The 22,985-nt window shown below is 37.7% G+C and overlaps 1 long non-coding RNA gene across 5 annotated transcripts; it reads left to right on the forward strand.

The window, feature by feature from the left end:
• The first annotated feature begins 309 nt into the window (after nt 1-309).
• Nucleotides 310-22,619, forward strand: LOC306643022. 5 transcript variants are annotated; one of them, XR_013758782.1, is made up of 5 exons: nt 310-568; nt 2,528-2,633; nt 16,800-16,859; nt 21,520-21,620; nt 21,842-22,616. It is a non-coding gene; the product is annotated as an uncharacterized lncRNA (long non-coding RNA). The 5 variants fall into 5 exon arrangements; XR_013758783.1 differs by having other exon boundaries at nt 523-678; XR_013758784.1 differs by lacking the exon at nt 310-568 and adding an exon at nt 695-1,322.
• The last annotated feature ends 366 nt before the right edge of the window (nt 22,620-22,985 follow it).

Genomic DNA, 22,985 nt, shown 5'->3' on the forward strand with positions numbered 1-22,985 from the left:
TCCATTTAAAAATGGAACATTCATCTTACTGTGAGCTCCCTCCAAACCACTGGTGGTGAATTTACCCCAACCAACACTCCCGCAAGAGTTTATTCTATTTTACCAAGACCTTTGACCCCAAGAACAAAAAAAAAAAAGTACACTGGGGGCCCCTGGGCCACCATCCAATCCTTTGGAACCCTTACATTGGCTGGTTTAACTCAGATACTACTGGAATTTCACAAAAGCACCCTCCCACCTGGGCTGTCTCGGGTTCAGCAGGAATGGCAAGGCCCCCACTCTTGATCCCCAGAGTGCCAGTTATTTCCTGGAAGGGAGGATACGCACGCGTACTATGCTGGGGCAGTGGCTCTACCTGGTGGTGTCGCTAGGGGGCGCTGCCAGCACAGGTCCGAGTGGCACTGGGGGGGTGGTGATGGCTTCATCTGTGACTTAAGTGCTGCTTGAGCGTCTGCAGGCTTTCAGCTTTCACGTGGACAGAGCGATTTTGTTCGACTTCAAGGCGAGAGGTCTGCTGTAGGGCTGCAGAACTTATGCCAAAGAGCTCTTCCTGGACAGGATCAATAAGGTACTGTGCACTTCAGGCTACCCTTGCTCTCTGTGACTTTTTGCCATCAGGCTATGTTGTGGTTGAGCTTTTTCACTGTCCCCAGACCTTTTGGACAAGACCTGAGTGAGGTAAGCCATGCTAAAGCTCTATATTTCTGGATCCCCCTTGAGCCTGATGAATGAAAGCTACACTGTCCCAGGGGAGGAACTCTGGGCAACGTGGTTTATACTGTGTTGCAGCCATTTCTTATTTGGTGAACTTGGGAAAGCACAGGGATGTTGATTGTAAGCTCATGGCCCACAAATGACAGACACAGGAGATGGGACTCAAACCTCAGATCAACAAGCTTTGCTTTATTTTTAAGCAAAGTGAATTAGGCACAGGAGGGCCCATTTTCTGTGTATGGCGATGGCCTGCGGGTTACAGAAGAAATCTGGGTTTTATAGTTTTGAAGATTATGGACATGCAGGTTGCACAGTCGAGGAATTAATTTTGCTGGTTAAACTTTTATCTTAGGAAGGTAGTTGTAAAAAGGTTAAAATTTATTGTTATCTGTGGAGATAAGAGTTCAGATCTTGAGGGAAGAGTACTCAAATCTTGCTCATTGCTTTTCTTTCTCTGAGATCCACTGTTTCCCAGAGTTTTGATAATTTTTTTTGCCTCCATTTTGGACTATTGTGCACTGGGGGAAGGTCAAAGTCCAGAGCATTGCATTCAGTATCTGCCCCTTTCCTTCAGGGAGCAATGTTATTAAGAAAAGATTTACTGTGAGGTTAGTGATTGACTAGTTTTCCCTCCCTTCTACAAGGTGCAAGTCTCTCTGTTTTTCTTTGGGAGTTATCTTGTAGAAGTATGATTTTCCATCACACTTTGTTGAGAAAATGACAAGACAGCACTCAGACATTAGGAGAAACCAAAGTTTATTTTATGCCGGAGGTCCCAGAGAAGATTAGCACTCCAAAACTCTAAGTCCTGATCCACAGTTTCTCACAATAATTATATGTTATTTGATGTCATCTTAGACCCATCCTATCATTGGAGCTTTTTCTTCATCTTTTTTTTTTAATTCATAATCTATGTGACTGAAGGCCTCGTGCAGTGTCTCTAACATAAAGTGTGCTCACAGAAGAGCTAAGAAGATACAACTCCTCTCACAGACATCTATTACATTTCAGGAGGGATTAGTTAGACTCTTAATGGCAGTTATTTATTGGTCAATTTGACTTCCTGGAGAAAGGCTAAGAGAAGGGAGGGGAATTGACCCCTTACCCAGGCACTGAACTCTGACCATAACGTTTTTGTAATTTTATTTCACAACCAGGTCTGATTTTGTCATCACTCCTTCACTCAAAAAAACATGAAGAAAATGTTACCTGCATATTATGGGTGAACAAATGGAAGTACTGAGAAATTGAGCAATTTTCTGATGGTCTTGCAATTAGCTTGTATGCATGTTTGTGCTTGTTTTTTAGTACCAGTGATTGAACTCAGAGGTGCTTAACAACTAAGCCACATCCCCAGCCCCTTTTTATATTTTACATAGAGATGAGATCTTGTTGAGTTTCTTAAGCCTTCATTAAGTTGCTGAGACTGGCTTTGAACTTTCCATCCTGCCTTAGCGTCTCAAGTGCTGGGATTACAGGCTTGTGCCACCATGACTGGCAGCCTTGCATTAATTAGCAGAAAAATCAAGGGTGAAACTCAGGGCTTATGCTAGTCATGGGCCCCTTTGTAGGATGATCCTCATCATTTTTAATGGATTTGCAGCTGATCCAAATCAAGAATAAACCCGTTTGAGAAAGGAGATGGATGTAGGAAGTCAAGTCTTTCACCTAAAGCACCCTGTGAGATTTGCTTTCCAGGTCTTTCAGTGGGTCTTGTCCTTCTTTCCTTCCCCTTTGACTTATTTTGCTGTGATAAAATTTTTTGCTTAAAATATCATTTTTGTAAGTATTCATCATTTTTTCTAATTTCCAGAACATAGCAAAGATGAACTTAATGAAACCAATCCATCTGAAACCATGGAAAATTTCTTCACTGAGGAGAGTATGCATGGTTCACATTGCCATTGCCAATTCCCATTGTAAGTGTCATTGCATTGATATTTATATTAGAAATAGCATAAAGAGGGAGGCAGTCCTCTTCATTGTTGTTAATGAAGTAGAGATAATTTCTAGTCTTAACATTTTTCTTTAGGGAACATACCAATTGCTATTATTGAAAGATCTGTACAATCCCCAGCACCGCAAAAAAAAAAAAAAAAAAAAAAAGATAGATATGTATTTCTGTGTTTCTCCATGGTTCCATGGTGAAGCACAATCTTTAAACAATTCCAAACTGTTGTAGAACAATATTCATATAAAACACATTAGAAAAGAACACATACAAAAATGAGATGAAAACATCCAAGATACAAACAATGCAATTCATATGTTGGTTTGTGCAGCATTCATTGTAAGATGCTGTGCATGATTCTAAAGGTTGAGTCTGAAAATCTATGCTGAGCTTTTTATGGCCCAGGCATGGTACATAGCAGCCACACCTGCAGTCAACATGTGGAATGTCTTTCCTCCAGAATGTGGAGACCCTCCCATAGGGTGTCTGGCCAGACATTAACAGGGAAGTTGTTCCCCTCAAGGGGAATCCCTGAAAGGTTTTTAGTGGTAAGTTAATAACTCTTCCCCAACACTAAAAAATCAAATGAGTTTTCATTTATATTAGGTTTTCTATCAATATTTACCCTGTTGTGAATTAGAACTGAGAATTTGAAAAACACTATATTCACATAAAATAATGTGTACATATTACATGTTAACATACATAGTATTTTTAGTAAAATATGTATTGATCACCAAAGAAATCAGTGGAAAGAATAGTATTGTTTAAAGTTCTGCAAATCTTGAAATTAGAATACAGCGGGATTCCCCTCTTTCTATATTTTAAGTTCATCTTTTGCCATGTAACCTGTGGGAAATTCAACTATACACTTTTTTTTTTTTCCGTATTGGGGATCAAACTCAGGGCCTTGTGCTTGCAAGACAAGCACTCTACCAGCTGAGCTACCTCCCCAGCCTGGTCATCTGTACACTCTTGGGAGAATCAGAATGAAAAAGGCAAATAACATTTGGCTTTTACAATAACATAACTTTGAACTTGTGGTACCCTAGAAGAAACTCTGGTCTTCCAGGATCTGTCTTGACAATGTTGCTCTATATTATTACATTTTAACATGCTCTATTGCTCACAGTGGCTTGTTTGTATATAGATATCATTTGTTATTTAGAAATGTTTGTTTTGTTTTGTTCTTGTGTTATCTTCCTACTCAAGTCTTAATTTCTTGGCCCCATTCTTTCTAAATTTAAACTTTTAATATATGACTCATTGGGTTTTTCCATACACTTTACTGCGGTATAATTAATTTATAAAAACTTGCATGCATTTAAGTTGTGTCCTAAGGAATCTTCAGCCCTTCCAGGATAATAAATGTATCTATTTCCTCCAAAAGTTTCTTGCTTCCCCTTTATTACCTCCTTATTTCCAAGAAACTGCTGTTGTGCTCTTTCTCACTATAAAATTTTAATACATTATATAATCATACATTTTTCATGTTCTTATCTATCTTTTAGTAGAATTTAGACTTTCGCATCTTCTGTGTATTGTTTTCTTCCTTTTTAGTACTGATTTTTTTGTGTATATTTTAATCTGTTTATCCATTCACTTATTCACCTCTGCTATAAATGCAGAACATACATGCAGAACTGTATTTGAATTTCTCTTGGTTGATGCCTAGAAGTGAAATATGTTGACCATGATGTAGGTATACACTTTAAGAATCTGCCAAACTCTTTCCAAAGAGATAACCACATTACATTTCCAACAGCGTGTACAAAGTTACAACTGTTCCAAGTTTTCACCAGTCCATGTGCATAATCAGTCCTTTCATTTATTGTTAGTGTCTTTTTCTTGTACTGGGAATTGAGCTCAAGGTCTTAAGCATGCTAGGTAAGTGTTGTCCCTCTGAGGTACATTCAGTTCTCCTTTTCTTTAGTACTTCATATTTTACATAAGTCAGCCAAAACTCAGGTCATGATGATTTTTATCTCTTGTTTCAGAAAATTTTATGCTTTTTCCCTTACATTTAGATCTATGATCATTCCCCCTTAGTAGCTTATAGTGTTTAAAGCAGAGCTTGAAATTATTTATTTATTTATTTTTTTTTTAACATATGGTCACAAAATTTTCCTGCACCATTTGTGGAAAAGATTCTCCTTTTCTCATTGACATGGCATGTTTGTCAAAACTTGCTTGACCACTTAGGTGTGAGTTTGCTTGTGTCCTCTGTCTTCACCTGGTCTTATTTTCCTTATACACTGTGATGTTTGCTGAGCTCTGCAATAAACTTGGAATTGGGTAGTGCTCTTCTTCCATCTTCTTTCTGCTCATTTGACTCTTCTATACTCCACTCTTTTACTCCATTTTAGATTCATCTTTTCCACAAGACTTGCTGGGGTTATATTTAAAGATACAATAAATTAATAACTCAGTGTAAGGAATAATGGAGATTTTAAAAATATTGAATCTTTTTATATATGACCATGACATATCACTCAATTTATTTAGGTCATTTAAATTTCTCTTAGTTTTGTTTTATGTGCACAGTTTTCCAGGTATAGGTCTTGAATTAATTTTTAAGATCTTTATTTTACTTATTTATTTATTTTTTAATGTATATTGTGCTTGAGATCTAACCTAGTAACTCATACATGCTAACAAAGCTCTCCAAAACCCAGCCACCGAGTAATTTTGGTCAAAACTGTTTAGTTTTTTTTTTTTTTTTTTTTTTTTTTTTTGCATTGAATAGGACAGGAAGATAGCAAGCAAGCAGCATGTCTTTTACAATAGCAAAGGTAATAAAGTAACAGATTCTTCTGAAGAGAAGGGGCCCCAGAGTCAGAGCCTGGACTCCTATAGGAAAGTACTGACTTGGTCTTTTCAAAGGTTTTGGGCCCTCCTCCTTTTTCTATCTCCTCTGACTCCAGGCTCTCATGTCCATGGGCACATTTGTCAGCTAGAAATTTGGCCTTATTGGCATATGCTCTGTGTTCTCTCACTGTCTGCCCTGCCTTTGTCTTCCTCCTTTGCCATCCTGTCCTTATTGCTGACACCATTCTAAATCTCCCTCAGGTTTTTAAATTAATGTTTCTTTGATGGGTTGTGAAATTTATTCATAAGTACTTACACTTTTTGATATCTGTCATAAATGGTGCTATTTTAAAATTTAATTTCTTCTGAGTGCAAAGAGCCATGCCTGCATTCCCAGATACTCAGGAGGATAAGTAAACATAAGTAAAGCCAGTCTGCAAAATTTAAAAAATACAATTAAATGCAACTGAGTTTGTAAGTGTCCCTGGATTTCATCCTCAGAACAACCAAAAATATTATTTTTGGTTGTTGTTCTTACAATATAGAAGTGCAATTGATTTAAAGTGATTTTTGCAGTGACATTAATTTTTAATTTTTTGTATAACTTTTATCTGCAGAATTTGTCCATTTAATTGTTTTAATCTTTAATTAATAAAAATATTCTAATTATTAAGGAATATTTTGGAAACAGATAAAATGAAAGAACAAAGTTATAATGTTCTATTTTTATTTTTAAAATATATTTTTCTTGGACTTAAAACTCCAATATTTTCAATCATTTGATAACCATATTATTTGTTTTTTAAAAATATTTTACTTTGGGGTAGGTAAAAATTTATGTGCAGTTATAAGAAATAAATCAGAAATGTATACTTCACTCCATTTCTCCTAATGGTAAACCATCTTGCCTAACTAGTGTACTGGCACAATTGGTAAGTTGGACTCAGTGTGCTCCAATTTAAGCCTAGTCAGGTTCACCAGACTAGGTGCATGCAGACTAGCATGCACACATGCTTCTGCAGCTTTTCCATATATGACTCTTCACATGCAGATTATCATTCAAGATTTAGATTTATATAATAAGCATCCCTTGCAAAGACTTTTGTGTAAGTTGGTATTATTTCCTCAAATTATTTGTAAAATCAGTACACAGTGATCCATGCCTGTATTGCCAGGTATTCAACAATGTGTGTTAATGAATTACACATTGTGTAAGTTTTGTGGATTGACTCTTTTTACCCAGCAACATTCTCTAAGCAGGTTGCTGTGTCTGTCAATAATTTCTTCCATGTTATTGCTCAGTTGTACTCTGTGGCATGGACAAACAGCCCTTCATTGGCCAACATCAAATGTTCATGAAGATATTTCCAGTTTGGTGGGTGCTTATCAATCTAGCTGTGGCATATTTATATTGGGATATTTGTGGAGCTGTTTCCATTTCCTTGGGATGGATGCCAAAGTGAGCCACTGCTGGGACCCATGTGTAGTTGCTTATGAAAGTGTCAAAGTATTTTTAAAGGTGCTCTATAATTTTACATTTCCACCAACATATGTAAAGTGATCTGGTTTCTCTGCCTTTTCACCAGACTTGTTTGTTTTTCATCGCTGACTCTTTGCGGTTCCAAAATCCATGGATATTTGTCACCGCCTGCAGCAACAACTTGCACGGGTCTTATGGGTGGTGGAGTGGAAACTGAGGCACTTCTATATTTCTTTTTAGTGCACTGCTTTCTTGCTTGTTCATAGAGGATAGAGAAAATGAGGTTTACTTGCTTTGAGAGGAGAGAGACTTTGTTTCTTGCTTGTTCATTTATAGAGGATAGAGAAAATGAGGTTTACTTGCTTTGAGAGGAGAGAGAGAGAGACCCCGCTTATCAGAGAGAAAGAAACTTTGCTTAAGAGAGAAACTTTGAAAGAAAGACAGGCTTTTCTCCATTCTGTGATCTGCCTCTGCCACTGCCCCTACTCGCTGCTGTGTTCTTTCTTCTGGCTTTTCTGCTAATGGCTGCTGTGGCGTGTCTTCTCTGGCTACTGCTTTTCTTCTGCTAATGGCTGCTGTAGCGTGTTTTTCCCTCTGGCTGCTTCTAATGGCTGCTGTGGCTCTGTCTCGCTCCACCTACGCTTATATCACCTCCAGGACGAGGAGAGCAGGGCCACACCTCTTACGAAAAGATTAGGCGAGAAGCTCCAAGCAGGCAATTAGTGCTCAAGAACACATGCGCACACATTGTGTGCATGGACGAGAAAATCACCTGAGTGTGCTTATGTCAATTAACCTCCTCGCTGCCGATGCGATCAGGTGCCATCCTGTGGCGCCGCCAACATGGCACAGCCCCCAACAGTTTTTTTTTTTTTTTTCTGATGCATATGGATTCGTTTCCCACTGAGGTTTTATTTCTATGTTTGAAGTGGCTAACAAAAAATTTTCATGTCTTTACTTTCCCTCTTTTCTTGAATGAATACAGTTGATCTTCCTGTAGATCTTGTATTCTATATTACATTAAAGTGATTTCTTCTTTGTATGAGCTTTTTAGTAGAATATTATACATAGATAGTTGTTTTGATGCTGGACACAGCTTTCTTTTCCTTCAGAGTCTGGTTTTATTTACTTTTCTTTATTGAACTTGATAAAATCTCCAGAACTTCCTTTTATTTTTAGTGTGATGAGTTTTCATTATGAATTGTATCAAATTGTGTCCAATGCTTTGTTTTGCATCTACTAGAAAATTATTGATTTAAAAAGAATGATCCATCTTTACATTCCTAGGAAATTCTCACTTGGTCAAGATGTACTATCCATATTTTATATTTCCAAGATCAATTTGTTAAGATTTTTAGAGGTTTTGCACATATCTTCTTGAGGTATTTGGTCTATAGTTAAGAAAACCTGGGCACATTGGTGCACATCTGTAATCTCAGGTACCCTGGAGGCTAAGAACAGCAGGATTGCAAGTTCAAGGCCAAACTCAGCAATTTAGGGAGAACTCTCAAATTAAAAACTGCTAGGGATGAAGCTAAATAGTACAGCACTTGCCTACCATGTGTCATGCACTGGGTTTAATTTGCACTATAATAAAAAAAATAAGCTTTGAAAAAAGTAAACCCACTTGAACCTAGACTTAATGGAATATTTCAGTCAATTCAAATTCTTTAATAGATACAGGGCTGTTCAGGTTATCTCTTTCTTATGTAAGATTTTATATTTCTAGTCATTTAGGAAATGTGTCTATTTTATCAATGTCAATGAATTTGTAGACCAAAAGTTGTTGTAATCTTTTTTTATTTCTGTATTCTAAACATTCATAGGATCTCTAGTGGTATTACAGTTGCATTTTCTAAATGTATTCTTTTGTGATCAGAGCATATAGTTTGCATAATTATAATTCTTTTACTTTCATTGAGAGTTTTGTGGATTAGACTAAGGTTTTGTCATGAAAGTGTTCTTCCTTGTACCCTGGAAACCACTAAATTTTGTTTTGGTTGAATGTTCTATAAATTAAATTAGGTCAAGTTTGTAACTGTTAAAATCTGTATTCTTACAAATTTTCTGTTTATTTTTTAATTGAGTGGACTGTTGAGATCTCAAAAAATAATTATGTTATTTTTCCTCTTTTTTTCTTTTTTGGCACTGGGGATTGAACTGAATCACATTCCCAGCCCAATTTTGCATTTTATTTAGATACAGGATCTCACTGAGTTGCTTAGCACCTTGCCATTGCTGAGGTTGGCTTTGAATCATGATCCTACTGCCTCAGCCTCCCAAGCTACTGAGATTATGTGTTTCCTCTTTATTTTTATCATTTTTTTCTTCATGCATTTGGCAGTCTTTAGGAGTGCAATGTTTAAGATCATTTTGTGCTCTTATGGATTGATCCATTTCTTAAATAACCTTCTTTATTCCTGATATAATGGTATCTACCGAGAAGTCTATTTTGCCCCATAAAAAGTTTTCAAGAGCAGCATCCCTAGTAATAGGACTGAGTGACATTATCATATATCTCCTGACCTAATACAAGGGTAGGTACCTATTACATAGTCACTTAGTGCATGTGACAGCTCTGACCTTGAGCACATTCTCTATATTTAGGGATGGTTCCAGCACCCTCATGTGTTCACATCCTATCCTCCAGATTACTCTTTCAGTGGTGTTGTTTCCCAGCTTATAGATGATGAGATACTCAGGTGGGACATTCCTTGTCCAGTGGAAGACCCCTGATGGAGATCCCAGAGTCTGACTTCAAAGCTCTGTCAGTCACTTTGGCCTATTCACAGTGTTCTTCCTGAGGTGGTGAGCTGTGAGTTCATGATGTCTTTCCTTGGTTGAAGTAAATATTTTTTTCAGAAAAGAAGGTCTCAGAGGCATGCCTAATGTTCACTTCTCTTCTCTGCTGAAAGTCTCATTTGGGCTCATCTTGGTAAGCAGTGAAGAGCAGAAGCCAATTAATTGACTGAAATGCTATTTGGCTGACCTTTGCATTTGACCTTTACCAGCCAACTGTGCCCTTTCCCATAGACATCATCTGCATTGTCCTTGGAGTTTTTGCATGTTTACTGGATAAGGGACTGTTTCTGTGGAATGACTGAGCTATCTTTCTTCCAATCAAGCCAGCAAAAATCCTTTTGTGAATTCTCTGTCACCATAGGCTTACACAGGGGTTTATATTATTGCCAGCACTTAGAATATCAGTGTTCATGATTCACAGCACCTTTCAAATGTTTCGGCTGGATGGGATGTCCCCATGCATACACAAAGGACAAAGCTCCAGTGGGCTCTGTCTCCATCCAAGGTCACTCATCTAGGAAGAACATGACCAGAGTAGGACCCAGCCTGCTGAGTCCACATTCATTACTTGGACCATGCTCATTCCTGCTTTATTTGGGATCATAGAATTGTCAACCCTGCCAGGATGCCCTGCACCAATCCTTCTGTAGAACTGCTGTGTCCTGAGCTGCTTCTGAGTTTATTTTATTTTTCCATCAAGAAAACTTTTAAACATTTATGAAAGCATGATGAGATATATTTTCATGTACAGTAGTGTTCAGTACTTCTGGACTGCATGTTTAACCATTTAAACATGTAATACTAAAGCATAAGAATGCTTCATTTTTGCATTTTACTTACTATTGTACCTTTCTGTTTAATAGTTTGCTTGAATCAAAATTCAGATAAATGCCACACACTGTCATTTGTTGAGCACTGGTTGTTTATTCTTCCCTTTTCCCTTCTTGTTTATTTATTTTTGTACAAGAAATTGACCCTAGAGGTGCTTAGCCACTGAGCCACATCTGCAGCACATTTTATTGTTTGAGACAGGGACTTGCTAATTTTCTGAGGGCTTTATTAAGTTTCTAAGTCTCACTTTGTTTTGTTTTCTCTTGGCTTTGGTTTTGGTTTTCAAAAATGATGTATTCATATTAATATTTTAAGGGCAAAACCTGGATGTTGTCAGCCTCACTATTCTAAAACTAGTAATCCTGTGCTGAACTCCTCCTGGAGGTAAGTCTTGAGTTGTGGGAACAGAAATTTTCTTGTAGTAATAACATTAATAGGTCACTTTTGTTGGCAACAGCTGGTACTAGGGTGTGCATAAACAACCATTTGCCTTTGACACAAAATTCTTGGGGCTAAGACTCATGTTGAAATTGCAATTAATAAAAAAAATTTCCACCTTTCTGCCTCAGCATCCTAAATTGGGTTGCTGGATTCCATGTGAGTTTTTAAATTTATCTTGTGTTTAATTTACAACATACATGTTGTTTTGAGATGTATATTCATATATATTATATAATCTTCATATATATGTGTGTGTGTGTGTATATATATATATATATATATATATATATATATATATATAATCTTCTGGAAATACTTCCTTCTGGAAAAATCTCTTTTTTGGTAGCTGATCCTGAGTCACTAGTTCCACTGGGGAATGTTTCCACCCCCTACTCTATCCCACACCACATGCTTTTAAGAAATCTTTATGAAATGTGGACTTTTTTTATTCATGCAGGCTTGGTCACTGAGAAGCCAAGAACTTTTTTGTCTGGTGTGTAGTTTGATGGGGTGTTCAAACTTGATGGTCAATAATGGAACTGAGAATGTCTTCAAAGATTTGTGCTTTCTTTTCTCAGGTCTGTATTGGGAACAGAGGCCTGTAAAGTATATTTACTCTCTTTACAAAGAATGAGGTTGCTGATTGACCATTTGGAGAAAGAAAAACTATCACAGCACTGAAGTAGAACAGAACTTTGAAGGAGTTATTTCAAGGAAACCTGAAGATACGTTTAACATTCGACAGTAAGTTGTTTGTGTGTGTGTGTGTGTGTGTGTGTGTGTGTGTGTGTGTGTGTGTGTCTGAGTCTGCGAGAGAGAAGCAAACCAACATTTCAATATACCCAAGTATTAAGACATGAGACAAGTAATGTGGCTTTGAGTTATACATTTTAAAATTTCAGATTAAGATGGCCACAAAAGTCTTACAGGCTGAAGATGAATCTACTTGAAACTAATTTGTGCCTTTGGCTTTGTTGATTTCAGGGGAAATAAGGAGAGTGGAGTTCAGCCTTCATATGGGGGCACAGTCATAGACACCATTAAAAAGCAGAATATTTGGTATTCTGGGTAAACATTTGGTGGCAGGCCAGCCCACCTTTCTTCCCAGAACCTTTCTCCTTTGATTTCTTTTCTGCTCATCTAGCCAACCTGGCATCCCTGATGAGCTTGCAGCTCTCTTGAGCCTACATTTTTCTAAGTTGTCTTTGCCAGTCCAGATCTGTCATGGGGTCCTCAGTGATTTTTCTCATGAGTCTGTCAGTTCTGGTCCCAGATCCTCCCTCTTTATTCTACCCTATCATCAGCATTCCACTGTCACCTCTAGTCACTTTCATCTTTGGGAACCTTTTGTTCTGGATGATACTGGCCATAGTATTTGGGCTGTGAGTTTAGGGGTCCCTAAGCTCTACCCTGAGCCCCACCACTTGGAAGTTGTATAAGCTCATTTCCTTTCCTTGCTGTGTTTTTATCAGTAAGAGGAAATAGGTGATGGTGGGACCTAACTTGTGGAGGTGACGAGTTGGCAGCCTGCAGTGTGGGAATGTGCAGTGTGTGTGGAAGCATGACAACACTGCTTTCTGCTGTAACCATGACAGCTAACACCACTATTGTTAATTGAGAACCCAGCATTCCAGCATTGGTGGGAACAGGTCACAGGCCTTGGGTTTATGAAGGGTTTGGCATGTGAAAAAATGGAGCAATGTGGCCAGTGATCACCTCTACAAAGCTTATTGTGCACTGAAGCCTGGTGGGTTGTGTCCACTAGCATTTACAGGGACACATGAGGGGTTAAGGGGCAAGATGAAGGCCAGAGAGGAAGGCAGAATCTTACCCACATACAATAGCCTCTGGCAGAAAGGCCTTGTTCTACCTCCTATGTATTATAAGCTTTTTCTTTTCCAGTTGGTCACAAGAGCCCAATTTTTATTTAGTGTTTTTATCATTCAATGGGGGAAATGCCACTATTCACAAAGATCAGTAGCTTTAATAGGTGTACTTCTTGGGTACAGATGTGGAATCATAATGCGTATCAAAAGTAAATACTGTTAGTGTCTATCATGATATAAGGACTTTTGAAATGAAAAACATTCACTTCTTTTCAAAGATTTTCAATTTTTTAATGTATTATTTTAGTTGTAGATGCCACCAATACCTTTATTTCTGTGGTGCTGACAATTAAACACAGTGCTTCACACATGCTAGGAAAGTTCTTTACCACTGAGAAACAACCCAGCCTTGAAATGTTCCCTTTTATTTGAAGGGGGCGCATTTTCTTCTTCACACCAAATCCCCAACTTCCTTGAAACTCTGATCAGGAAATCAAACCTGACATTCAACTTGTCCAAGCACTGAGGCTGGTAGGAATGGTAGTCACATAGCAGTACTAAACTCAGTCCAATGTCAAAGAACTAGTTAGACTGTTTTAGATTGTTGGAATATTCTGACTAAAAAACTTTCTTTACACTAATTAATCTAGAATTCACCTCCCTACATCTTCTATCCACTTGTCTTATCTCCACTCTCTGAAGGAAGGATTAATGAATTTCTTTCTTTGATATAATTTGGGAACAACTTATATCTGTGGGTGGAGAAAAAGTTGAAGTACATGTCAAGAGCCAACATAATCTAACATTAACTATGAAGTGGAAATAGTGCCTTGTCACCAATCCTATGAAACACAACCCATACTTAAGTTTACAGTGCACCAATCAGAACACTTCCTCTTCATTACACAGGGGGAAAAGGCAATTTTATCAGATGTTATATGATCACTGTTAGATGCATCAGAAACTCAGCATCATCATACATGCTCCTGATATTAAACAGCACATTGTCACTTCAGTACTCATTCTTCACTATACCATGAATTACAAAATGCAAACTCCAGAAATGCAATATCACCTGATGTAAGAAAATTGGTGCCAGCACAAAACCTGAGGCATAACAGGAAACAAATATACTAGAAGTAATGTTATTATATACTCAAGAGTACACTAGATAGATTTTCCACATAAACATGTAACCATAAAAAGAATAGAAAGTAAAAAAATAAGAACATAAAAAATTTAAAAGGAACAGACACATTTCATATTTGATAATGTAGGTAAAATTAAAAGTCACTATTTACTTAAGATCTCTTCATTTTATGTGGTAGGAGGATATGGGAAGTGGAAAGATAGAATGAAACAGACAGTATTACCCTAGGTATATGCATGATTACATGAATTGTGTGAATCTATATTGTATACAACCATAGAAATGAAAGTTGTACCCATTTGTATATGATGAATCAAAATGCAGTCTAAAACTTTTTAAATTTAATATTAAAAAAAGATTTCTTCCATTTCTTATCAGAAAAAATATTTTCTTTTACCTGCAGCTTCTCACAAAAATAAGCATATATTTCTACCAAAGCTCCTCTAAGGAACCTATAAATTTCTAAGTTATACATAAAATAATTAATGAATATGTTTTCTACTATGAATTACAGTAATAATGAGTTAACTTATTTTCTCTTCAGTCTGTACCTAAAGTAATTATAAAATTTGTATTGATAGCATAGATTGATACATGCCACCATAGTAGCATAGAAGCAGCAGTGTTCTGACTTGACCTGTATTAATCATCTTCCATTGCAAATATCTTCAGTGGTAAAGAATTTGTACTTAAAAAAAAACTGCCAAATGACTGTTAGGGAAAGTGTCCTGCAGTAGAGGAGAGCACGAGGAAATTCATCATCTGGGCTACTGTCAGTGACACATACATGATTAAGTTTAATGTTTTTTTGAATTTCCAAACTTGTTTCATTTTATAGCAGAGACCTCTGACTCAACCAATACTTACATGTTTATACTCTAATCAGTGAATTAAAGTCAGAGTTTTCCAGGACAAGCTCCCTTTTTCAATATAGAAATAAGACAAATCCCAGAATCCTGGATTTATGAACTCATTTATTCACTATAGATTAAATGTGGTCCTTTGCCATAATAGAGACATATTATCAAGGAATGGTGATGACTAAAATATAAAACACACTCTAAGTGAGAATGGTTTAGATGAAACATTTAATATCTGCCAACAGTAATCACCTCATATGTCCCAACGCACAAGACTGCAATGGGAACCTGGAGGATTGGGAGAGACAAGAGACATGAAAAATGGAGACAAGACAAAAGCCTGATCAAGTCTCATTTATTGGGGGAATAAACCTGTTAATATCAAGTACAAAAGCCAATCAGGGGAAAGTGCGTGAAGGCAAAACTTGTCCGCGTGCCAGAGCTTGAACAAGGAAGTATACTTGGCCAGTCATGAAGCACCATGCAATCTAGCCTGATACTCACCTGGTATTGTCTGAGTGTTACATGTGCAGGAGAGGCATGCTCCACCAGCATCTGGCAGGCGCCATCTTAGCTCAACATGTGGCGAGGCAGGGGCATGGCCTGCCGACTCTGGACACTAATACACAGTTTTAAAGTTGAAAGAGACCTTGAAAGTCATCTATTCTTTTTCCATATCATTGATGAAGAAGCAGAAGTAATGTACAGGGAGCAGGAACTCCCTAAATATCACCTGTTAAACTGCTCATCAGTGACACAGCCAGGACTATAGAGCTGGGTTCTCCCGTCTTCAAGCCCTGGTCCTTTTTCCTGATTAAAGAATTAAGTACAGTCCAAATATTTATAAAAAACTATGACAGTACTAGAGAGATTAAGAAATGATATCTTATTATAAGTGCAAAATTATTGATATTTTATATATCAGTTAGAGCAGCAAGAACTTTGATTCCTATAAAAAATTATTAACGTGCATATTTTAGGTTTTATCACTAAGGTTAAGGACAATTTATAAAATATGACTTTTTCTTCCCTTCACATACACAAACTTTAATTTTTTTTTCCTACTAAGATTGACTTAAGTACATTCAAAGTCAGGATAGTCTTTTGAAAATGTCACAACTTTTAACCAATTTGGGGAATAAAACCCCCAAAACTTGGAGATTCATAATCTTTTATAGGTATGAGTATCTTTAAAACATGAAGTAATTATCCCAACCCAGTTTATGCCCTCTGCCTGTCTTTTTCAGGCTTCAGAAATTTATTAAATTATTTGAATGCACTAATTATTTCCCCTCTGAGATTTAAATTCTAGGCAACAAAAAAAGTCTCTGAAATTTAACTGCCCAAAAACTTGTAAAATGACTGAAATTGTAAGCCATTTGCTGAACAATATCAATTCCCACATTAAAAAATAAGTAGGGGGGCTGGGGAGATAGCTCAGTTGGTAGAGTGCTTGCTTTGTAAGCACAAGGCCCTGGGTTCGATTCCCAGCACCCAAAAATAAATAAATAAATAAATAAATAAATAAATAAATAAATAAGTAGGGGCTTTTGTTGTGGCTCAGTGGTTGAGTGCTTTCTTAGCATGTCTGAGGCCCTGGATCAGTCCTCAGCACCAGTTGAGTATTTATAGCACCAGTTGACGAGTTGGTCAGTTGAGTATTTTTACAAACAGTTTTGCAGAGCTTTAAAGCAGAGAATCCAAATGTGTGGTAGTTTCTGTGTCAGAGTGACAGCTTGACTGTCAACTTGGAGTGTGCTGTGTGTGGTCATCATGGGCAGGGTGAAATTTGAGGATTGAGATTCAGAATTCAAGCACTGTGGTAATTCTGGTCAAGTCTCATGGTGAGTTACTGGGTAATTAGTTCATGGTGCTGCCATGTCCATTCTCACGGGTCTTTTTATGGGTGTTAGGTGAGGAGGTTGCATGTGGTAAGGTTGATAGGAGTCTGGGTCTGGTGTTCCTGATATGATTTGGAATGTCCACATATGTCCAGGTACTAGTTGGTTTATTTTTTTCATAAGTGAATGCACATAAATTATTTATCAGTTGTACCTGGTGGTGGTTTCAGGCAGATGATGGTGATTTAATGGTACAAGCAAGGTGTGGAGCCATCTATCTTGACACTTTTACTCAAAATGGAGTAGCTATGGTAAATTATTTTTCTACAAGATGGAGTAATTCAAGTTGAGGCATAGCCTGAAAACTACTGTTCCATACACCATGAGATGTGTAGAAAAGTCTCAAAGAAGGTTGTGTGCTGATGCTCAAAATCTAAGAATGCACAATCCAGGGACTTGAGTTCATGCCCTAAATTTTTATGGAATCATATTTTATGTTTTTATTGATGATTCACATAACATAAAATTTAACATTTTAAAATATATGTATGAATGTCTTTAATGTATTCACTATCAATTCTTTTGAAAATGGAGCATTTGTGACAATTCAAGAGATGTAGATATCCCAGTGCAGGCAGAGGGTACAGAGGACCTCAAACAGGACAAGGCACAAACAGACAAAGTCATGAGTGCTCCCAACCTCATGCACCTAGTTGTGAGAATTTGGCCTCCTCCCAGATCTATGTACATTTGAGGAAAAGCAGGTAGGCAAGGATCTGCTTGGGCCTGCCCCTGAGAAGTGCTCTATTGACCTCTCAGGTCAAGTTGGGATTCTTGTGCTTCTAGAGGCCTCTGACACTGTCCTGACTTGACCTCAGCTTGGGGTGGAGAGGGGAACTGGGAGACTGTTTTCCTTGGCAGAACCTGGGGTCTGTGTTTGTCTGAGGATAACCTCATCCCTGCCCCTCCACTCTGGGTCTCCAGTAAAGCTACACCCACCACCATTCTTGCTAGTAAATGTCCTGGAACAGTGTAGAGGCAGGGGTGGGTGAATCACCTCGTGTTGCAAAAGGCACATGTGGACTTTCCAGGGCTGGGATTCCCTGTGCCTGAATCTTCTTCTCCACAAGATAAATGAGGCAAAGGTCACACATAGAGGAAAAAATCAACAGAACTATGTAGACTTTTGCAAAGCAGGAGGAGGTGAGGGAAATGCCTTCCACAATGCCCACTTGCTCCTCAGATCCACGGGACAAACTGCACTTGTGAAAAGCAGTGTTTTTAAAATTCTCTGAACATTCAGCAATGGGGCTGGGTAGGGGCAGAACAACAATCAAGATGAGTAGTGAAAAATGGTGGACCCTATATACAGTCAAGTAGAGCTATGTCTAAAGCTTTGGGGCCTGATGGATCCCACAACACCAAATCTGCCTTGAATAGCACATGGAGAAATGGGTTAGGGCTTTACTCACTCTTTAAGTGGCCCCTTGAGTTCACTTCCAGGTAACCCCCAAAGCACAGAGCAAGTTACACAAGATACCCTAAAAATGAACAACGCACAGAGTTCCCCCATCCCCATATCATTTAAATTAATCTGGTTGACCTATGGAAAACAACAATGTATATTTAGTTTCTCCTATGTACACATATATAGATTTATTTATGGAACCCACTTCTCACCTTTATGGTGGCAGGAGCTGGGGATGCTAGAAGAGGTGAAAATAAAGGGTTCAGAGAAAGTGAAAGAAGTGGAGAGGTAGCTGCAAAGAAGAGAATGGATCCCTTTCTTTGAGATGGGGAGTACAGGAGCTCCACTAACACTCATCCTCCACCCCCAGCTGGTAGGAGGATGGTGTCTGAAGGCAGTTTGAGGCACCCCAGTTGACAGCTTTGGTAGTCCCACTGGCTGTTGAAGAAGGAGTGAGGGGGGGTAGGGTAGGCAGCAGGAGTGAGGGTGTTGGGAACTGGGAGAACCATGAGAAGGAGTGGCAGGGCTGGGTAGGGAGGAGAAAGTGGCTAGCAGTGTGGCAGAGCTAGGAGCCTTGTTGCTCTATTGATTAAACCAATGAAATTCATTATAACATATTAGACATTTCTGATTGAACTGCTTTTGTAACCCCTTTTTAAAAAAATCTTACAGTCCTTTAGAAGATGTCCAGAATTTTTACAATTGTAACAAAGTTTATGGGGGAGTTTAAAGCATCAGCCAGTAAAGCTGCTTTATGGGTTTCAGTTCCAATATTTTGACATGCCTTTATTAAATCAGAAAATGTAGTATCCACTATATGGCAAATAGATTTTATTACTTACTTACAATCTTGGTTGGCATTTACATAAGTCAGTTGTTTAGTCAGAGTATTGACAGCTTCCAAATTGTCTACTTGTCTTTCAATAACTTTATTCAATTGGTTAAGAAAATTAATGAAAGGCTCTCCTGTGACTTGTCCAATTACAGCAATGGACTTGGAAGGATTCCACGTGTCTGGGATCCTCCTCCATGGTTTACAAACTAAGGTTCTAATCTGGCAATGGCAGCTGTTGGCAACTGAGCTTATTGTTGTAATGTCCTTCTTAGCCCCTTGCCAATCAAGTAATCATAATCAATATTAACATTGCCTTGAGCATTATCCTCAGCTTGAACACAGGCTAAATCAGAGTATTCTTGTAAAAACACTGTATTTTAGGCAGGAGAAGTAACCATTTCACCAAAGGTTTCCAATCATTGGGAACCAAGGCATAACCCTTACCCAGCACCTTTATCATATTAAGAGTGAAAACTACTATTTTTTCCACTCTCTGACACCATTCTTTTTAATTTTTTAAACACAGCAAAAGGCAATTGTTCACATTCTGACTGATTAGCATTATTTAATCTAATGGTGCAGATAATCAAAGTATGAGTTTCTCCGTCTGCAGTTGCCTGCCTGAGACATTCAGATTAATGAGACTGGACTGGGGGAGAAAAAGGAAGAGAGAGAAGAGTAGGAATGCAAGGAGATGGCTGAGAAAAAACTTCAATCTTAGAGACTACTTGAGAAGCTTGTAGCTCTGTCAATGCTATTTTTGAGATAGGATCTCAACAATAATACCAAGCATGTAACACATATACAGGAGCTCTTGGCTCCTCATGCAATATTTTACCTATATATTCCCAATTTTGGGGTCTAAAGAACCCACTCCTCTGATTCCATAGACAGTAAAAAATCTATTTCAAATAGCAAAGCAGCAAGATCAGAATTACTTACGGTATGTTTAGCATTATGAAGCAAATAAAGTTTAGCTCTATGATGTCATTGAGTGTCAGAGAGTGAGTTCCCCATAACTTACCAGTGGGATCAGTACCAGTCAAGAGTGATGCACATCAAAGCCTTTTTTAGGCAGTAAGCTATCCCCTTTTGCCATCAGCACATCCAAAACTGTTCCTGTTCAGCATCCCAGCTGTGAAGGTTAATTGAGGTCCAGCTAAAAGGATTAAAGGAAGAGCTAATAAAGAGGCAAGCACACAGGATGGTGAAGAGCAAGAAGTGTTTTTTTTGTGAAAAAGCCAGTCTAGTTTATTATCTATTCCAGGGTCATATCAAGTAACTAAGGTTACATAGTACAGTTAGCTTTCCACATGTGCAGATCACATAACTTGCTTGCTTCTCAGAGTCCACTAGTACCAAATGTTATTATAAGAAGAAAATATCTCCAGGCCTCAAGGACAGAGGAATTGCAGAGCATTCCCAAGCCATTCAAACAGAGCATCTTTTGTCATGAGGAGTTTGCTGAAATCAAGGAACTCTCACTCCTCTGTACATTGACTGACCTGAAATCCCTTCTTTTTTCTGCTGTATGATATCTGCAATGTGAAAAACCTGTGGCCAGTATGAAGTGAGACAGAATAATCTAGTTTTGGACACTTTGGTTGGACCTTTCTGCTTTCACTCAGCATATTATTTCTTCTAATTTTGGGTCTGAGGAGAAATATTATTAGGAAATTTAATTCCTCAACACTAGCATGTAAAGAGATAGACCAGGCCCTGTAAGTCACTGATATCAGGGAACCCATAACCCTCAAATTTGTAATGTGGCTCCTGTAAACTGAAGTATGATGGAGGGAGTCAAACTTGAGGGTGTAGTTCCAAAAGCACATGTATTTCATTAGTAGTATTTTATAAGTCACATAAAGGTAATATTCTCAAAAGATTTTTATGTTATTAATATCAATTTCAACTCTATTTATGCTATCAGTGTAAATACTAGAAATATTTAAAATACTCTTGTGCCTTAGCTGTTGTTTTCATTAGATATTAATGTTTTAAAGGGTTGTTTCCCATTCATAGTTTAGTCTGTCTTCTACCAAGAACAGAGAGCAGAAAAGTTACATAACATTTTATAGTAATTGCCATTATATTATTTTTATTCAGGAATAATATACTAGCATATATAATCCATAAACAGAAATGGCATTGTACAATAGGTTAAATGCAAATGTTCTACTGGTAGGACTAGATCTCACTTCTAGAAGGAAATATTGCCTTAAAATAGCAGCAGCTTGAGTCTCAGGTGTGCAATTCCCAGACCACAAAGAAAAAAAAAAAATTAAGCTACACACAATCACCTGTCATTCTGGCCTTATTCTTTTCTGGATTGGATATTATCCACTGTCAATCACACACATGTCTCCTTGATCTCAGACTTAAGAGGCATGGTCTGAATTCCCATCCAATCAGAAGCACTTAGATCTTTCCAATGCGTGAACTGTCAGGGAGTTGGGGATGGGTTTCCACTGGCTTCTCTGTTTCTGCTGAGTCCACCATATCTGCCTTTCAGCTCTAGGCTTCACTCTCCTGCTTTGGAGACCCAGGTTGATCCACTGTGCAGGGGTTTAAGATCTCTAGGGACAAGTACTGGCTCCTGAGACCCCAAAAATGGTGAGTGGGCAGTGGCATGATGAGTCTGTGGAGGAAGGCTGATGGAAAGGTGGGACTGGCTGATGCAGGAACAGGAGCAAGCAAAATGGGACTCTGCACAGTCTCTGGACTCTGCAGGCCTGAGCCCTACTGTGGGGCAGTGTACCATCAGTCCTGGAGGCCATCCAGATGGGGAGCACATCAGTGGCACAGACCCCTCACTGCCTTTCTTATCCTTGCAGGGCATCCTTGACCCATACCTCAAATACTCTCTGGCAGGTGTGTGCCTGTGGCTCAGCATCTTCTTGGTGCTGGTGATTAACAGGTGGGTCCATTATCATGAACAAATCTCCACATGCCATTTTTCTTGCAGGAGAGCAGCTGTGGTCTATAGGAACCTCACTTCCTCCTGAACTAGTTAATTTTCAATTTTACTTTCTTCTTTTCTTTTCTTTTTATTGTGTTGCTAGAAGTTGAACCTCAGGATACTTTACTACTGAGATACATCCATAGTACTTTTATTTTTGAATTTTGAAGGAGTGTCTAGGTTAGTTGGTGAGATTGGATTTGTTATGGTTTGATTTTTGTTGAATTTTCTATTACAATTAACTGTACAATTTTTTCAAAATGTGTATTTAGTTTCTATTGTGATTTCTTGATGATTATTATAATAGTATAATTTCACAATATACATGAATGTACTCCTTTTCCTCCTATAATTGAAAAATTTCTTGGCTAAAATTATGTGTAATTTTGTGAATGAATTTTGGAACTTCATAATTTGGTTTCTTATTTCATTAAAAGTAAAACATGTGAATGTTTTATAATTTCATTATACTTAAACATAATATTTGGGTTCATTTTGACATAATCATAGAAATATGGAATATGGTTTGCTCCATTTTATTACCCAGTAGTTCCTCTTTTCCTCTTCTCTTACAATTTCCTCTTTTTCTTTTATTTATAGTTTTACAAGTTATTGCTTTATAGATACATAAAAGTAGAATTTACTCTGATATATTTATATAGGTACATAATTTTACTGAGATATATTGTAGGTTAATTTAGGAGAAAATTGTCTTCTTTTTAATGATGAGTTTTATCATCTGCACATGGGATGTGTGAGTGTGTTATTTGATTCCAATACTTATTTTCTCAGAAGTTAAACATTTTTTTCTTTCTAAACATGTATACATGTGAAATAAAACATTAATATTACACATATATAAAACTTAAACATGGTATTGTATATTTTTTAAACTGGACATAATATAGCTAAAGATGTGAGTGGCTCCTAGTAACCATTTTTTCTACAGATTATTTTTTATCTCTTCCAAGGTGCACATGCATTTGAACCATGCCCCTAGCTTTGTATGTTTGGTGTTT

This window comes from Sciurus vulgaris (genome assembly GCF_902686455.1).
Source record: "Sciurus vulgaris genome assembly, chromosome: 13".
Taxonomy (NCBI): Eukaryota; Metazoa; Chordata; class Mammalia; order Rodentia; family Sciuridae; genus Sciurus; species Sciurus vulgaris.